General features: G+C 33.4%; 1 pseudogene; it reads right to left on the bottom strand.

The window, feature by feature from the left end:
* Nucleotides 1-1533: 1533 nt before the first annotated feature.
* On the bottom strand, nt 1534-4178 carry LOC127700168 (uncharacterized; annotated as a pseudogene).
* Nucleotides 4179-5267: the final 1089 nt, after the last annotated feature.

Here is a 5267-nt window from a genome sequence, read left to right as displayed (position 1 = left end):
CCTCTGGCTTTTACAATTTACAATTACTTGGGCATTTCCGGTCGATGAAATGGCAGAAATGACAGAAATCGTTTCGGTCAGGATACATATATATCGAAAAAAACATATCCAAGGCCGTCGAAGATTTTTGTGTTTTCTTTGAATTTAATCACAAAATAGATTTTTCGTCCGTTTTACGTAACTTAAAGACGGGTTATGGGTTTGCAGAGAGGTGTAGGCGGCTCCAAATCCTCAACTTTGAGATGGAAGTCAGCACCTTCCAAAAGGCTGAATGAGAAAATGCCATACTTTCATTTCATAGAAGAAGATAATGAATAAGACCTATAAACTATTAGTTTTAATTTAAAAAATACTCACGATGATATTGAATAAATGTTAAAACGCACCATGCTATTCATTTCACGTTGATGCATTGTTACCTTTTTTATAAATAACTTTCTATACCGTTTTTTTTTTTACAAATTTACATAATAATGGATCTTACTAAGGATTTATTGTAAAATATTTGCAAATCAAATCATACTACATGTACATTGTAGGTGTGACTGTAACAACTGCACTGTAATGCCCACTTTGGATGAATGCATTTGATGCAAGGAAGTTGGTCCGGTTGCAGAAAAGATGGAAGATGGGGACCTTGATTGCATAACAGACCATGAGGGGTTCACTGGAAACTGACTAAATAGGAAACTGACTAAATAGACATGTCATTGAGGTCTCTTTGTGTGACTTTGTTGAAAGGCAGGGACCAGTAGATGATAATGAACCAATTCATGAGTAAGTTCAATTGAATATTGTTGATTAAACATACATTTAACTTCACAACTATAAATTTTTAATTACAATTTCAATCAGAAACATAATAAAAAAAATGTCAAGACCAAGCTGATGATGAAATGCAAAATGGCGAAATAATTAAATCTGGATAAACAAATATATCATCACGAAAATATGAAATCATCTTAATCACTTTTGTTTAGCATACTGACAAATCAGTTAAAATAATATCCTTGTTCAAGCTTTGAGTATCACTTTGTATACAGAATTTTAATAATCTAATAAATATGTTATTTTTTTTTTTAAGATTATATGGATATGTTGCATACAGACGGTTCACTCGTCGGATCTGGCATATTCTTGGTAAAAAAAGAAGAAAAGTGATGTCTTATTAGCTCCTCCTAACATATTGCGGATTTGATGTTGTTAGTGGAGGAAGTCTCTGGTATACAACGTTAAAGTCCTCAAAAGCTTCTTTATTGCTTGACAAGTTAATTCGTCTGTCAAAAGTTCTTTTCAGAAGAGTTCCAACAAAATCTACAAGAGAAATAGAAACAATATGTAGTAGATCAGCCTCTTATTCACATAACTTAACAGTGCAAATTTATAGATGCACTTTCATGCATGTGCATTTTGAGAATATAAATTTCAATTGTACAAAAAAAGACTCATTCTACTGTAAATAAACCAATATTATTACAAAGTAAATGTCTTGCATAGTGCTTTTTTATGTTTTTATTATCGAACCAGAAAGTTTTATGAAATCTTACGATAAGTTGCTTGAAATTTCTGCGGTTTGACAACACATTGCTCTCCTTTTGTTGCTTTAGGGTAGGACTTTTTCCATTTCAAGATTCCTGCTTTTGTGACAGCTTGCTATCTATTTCCATTTTTATTGTAATACAATGCAGCAATGTAAATTCTGGAGATGAAGAAAAAACGGTACAAAAGCATTTAAATCAACGGATTTATAAATAAAGAACCTACTAAACGTTTTAATTTATTGCTTTAAAGTTTAAAATTAGCCACTGATGAGTTTATATGTACACTATATGGTGACCATTACAGTACAGGTACACACCTTTCACTATTCTGTTTGGTATTGGTTATTTTAACATACACAATAAAAGACCTTGCTTTCATTGCATACTGTAAAAAGTAAGTGTTCTTTGGTGCATACCGGTTCACAAGAGAGTGATACACCTTGAGGCCATATGTCTGGTGCACTGGTGACAGTTTTTTTTAAATCGTTAAGCAAATATTTGCTTTCGATTACTTTCAGTTTATGAGATCTGGAACCTTAAAATTAAAATTTAATATGATTTATTAAAAAGATAATTTGAGCCATAGAAATGTATATATATATTCAAAACTGAAATGTCTCACTAGATGCGAACATTTAACCATATATGGCTTATGATATAGACATTTTATCAAAATAGTTTCTTTTTTTAAATTGTACAAAAAACATGAAAAATCACAATTGGCCCTTTTTATAGAAATATGGAAACCATTTGTATATCAAGATATTTGTTTACCTTGTTTAAGCCAAGCTCTTTGTTCCTCAAGCTCTACATTCGAAAATACATCAGACTCACGGACATGTTTATTAATGATGTGGTTGGAAATTGATGTCCAGTTTTGTATTTTCACGTTTTGATCTTCCCCACTTGATGCAGCTATCCAATATTCATGGTTGACAATGCTCTTTATCCATGGTCTTATGTCTTCTGTATCTTTCTTCTTGGCTCTGGTTTCCAACTTTTTTTATATTCCTGTAAGCAATGGATTTAAGTAAACATTTTGAAATTCATAATTTTTTTATCAACATTCGAAGAGTATTGCTGTTTTATAAAACATGATTTGTTATTGGACTATTTGAGATTTTATTTCTCACAACTTGATTAGATTGTATAAATAGCTATAGTAAGACGTTGATTGAGTTTTACCTTTTGCTATATGCCATACATCGAAATAATGATTTATTTCTGGATGGTTGTCCTTCATGAACTTCTTCATTGATTGATTGATTGTTGGTTGCTTAACGTCCAGTGGCAAATATTTCATGCATATTCAGGACGAGAACAAGTTAACAATAAATACAATAGGTAGGTTCTGTAATAGATTAAGGGATTGAGGTCGGAGAAATTTAGACTGCCACGGGAAATGAGGGTATATTGGATAGGGACAGAAATTTAGCCTTGCAACAGGTCACCTACGGACCCCTCAAAGAGTTGTTGCAAGGGTTCTTAACGTGCAAAGAACGTGGCACTTTCTTCACACGAGGCATCGGATTTAACGTCCCCATTCTGACCGGACGTGGCTGCAAATTTGTACATCCCGCACAGCCAAACGGACGCCCCACTTTAGCACGGGTTTTACTGCCGGTCGGAGGAAGACCAATGGTGACCATACTTCTATTCCCCAGTCACCCTTGGGGGTTGAACTTCTTCATCATAACATGTCTATCTGTGACCAGCGTCAATACTTCAATATGATTAGTGTCCATAAGAAGGGACAAACTCCTCTTAAGTCCTTCCAATTCCATATAGGTTGACTCCTTAACTTCATTGGACTGAAATAAATAAATAAGCAAACAATGAAATACTGGCCACTGGCCAAAAACAATCAATCCGTAGTATGCATGTTAAACTGTATTTACTCCCAATCACTAATATTAACAGATCTAATTTGAAACTAATATATTTACTTTGAGATTTGGGTAATTAATATTCATGAAATACTTGCCACTTGCCAACAACTCTCAATCCGTTTTATAAAAGTATGCATGTCCAGCTGCATATATTTGGAATCATTTATACAGATCTAATTCAAAACTTATGACAATAGTGTGGTGGAAGCTGGTCCCTGGAAAAAGAACCCCAAAACGAAACAGGAACTGGATGATCGATGTACCCAACGGTCCTCATGAGCTTCTGACGGAATGGAACGCAGTTGTTTAAACTTGTGCAAGAGGAGTTGGCGCATCATGGGTACTCTTGTTATTTTGCCAGGTTGAAGTGGGGACGATGTTTCGAGCAACTTGATTGTCTTTTGTTGCTGTCGGTGCATGCGATATCAGCCGTATGAGAGTCGTTTTGGTGTAATGCTTCAACTTCCCGAATCACTGTATAGTGAGCAATCCTCTTTGTCATTTGAGTGTCTCCGTCCTTATCAGTTTCAAGTTCTATATCAATGATTGCCAAACCAGCGTTATCTTCTGCTTCTTTCGTGTACTGCCTTCATGCAATTGTTCAACTTCAACATCTTAAAATCATTAATTCTTAAAATGTCCAATATTTTATTTGTTTTCAAGTCCAGAGAGTAACTGCCATATTTAGCACTATAACCAGGACTGTCACACCTTCCGTCGCCACCAAGTACTACTTGTTTATCTGGACCTGCAATATTAAAAAGAGTAATTCGTGAAGATTATAACATTTTTATTTGTATGATCAACAATGAAATTGTTTTGTACAGAAAATATATTATATATACCTAATTCGAGGGGGGAGAAAATGAGGATAGAAATAAACATGTATTCCAGGAAATAAATAAAAACAGACGTACAATCAAAAACCTGATAATAAATTGTTCAAATAAGGCCTTCGAAAATAGTGGAATTAATTACTTTTGGAGTGTCAAGAACTCGTTGGAAGTACTTGATAAATTACATGCATATATTGGTGATTTTGAATCTGTTCAAAGTTTTGATTTTTCTACCCTATATACCACATTGCCTCACATTCTCATTAAGAAAAAATTCACACACCTAATTAAATGGGCATTTAAAAAGTCAGAATGTGAATATATATGTTCAAACTCTTTTAGGTCATTTTTAGTAGCAATAAACAAAAAAACACTATGTCAATTGGACATGCTTTGATACTATATATGCCCTTGAATTCTTACTAGATAACATTTTTGTTCGCTTTGGAGATTCCGTATATCGTCAGGTTATCGGAATTCCAATGGGGACTAATTGTGACACACTTATTGCGGACCTTTTTTTGTATTGCTATGAGTTACAATTTATGACAAAAATCAGCAAAGACCCATCGAAACAACATCTGATACACAAATTTAATAATACTTTTAGATATTTGGATGATATTTTGGCTCTCAATAATGACGACTTCAGTATGTATACTAAAGAAATTTATCCTGTTGAACTTACTTTAAATAAAGCTAATACTAACAATGACCACTGCCCTTTCCTCGATCTTGATATCTATATCATTAACGGAAAGCTTAATACTAAAATATATGATAAAAGAGATGATTTTTCATTTCCTATCGTTAATTATCCATTTTTAGATGGTGACGTTCCCTTGTCACCATCTTACGGTGTTTATATATCTCAACTTGTACGATTCGCTCGTGTATGTAACAAATGTTTTAGATTTTAACGAGAGAAATTTATGTATTACTGAAAAATTATTACACCAGGGTTTTCGATATCACAAACTAGTCAAAACATTTACTAAATT

This window comes from Mytilus californianus, unplaced genomic scaffold (genome assembly GCF_021869535.1).
Source record: "Mytilus californianus isolate M0D057914Y unplaced genomic scaffold, xbMytCali1.0.p SCAF_49, whole genome shotgun sequence".
NCBI lineage: Eukaryota > Metazoa > Mollusca > Bivalvia > Mytilida > Mytilidae > Mytilus > Mytilus californianus.
The sequence above is the reverse complement of the archived record's forward strand: the minus strand, read 5'-3'. Positions and strand labels throughout refer to the sequence as shown.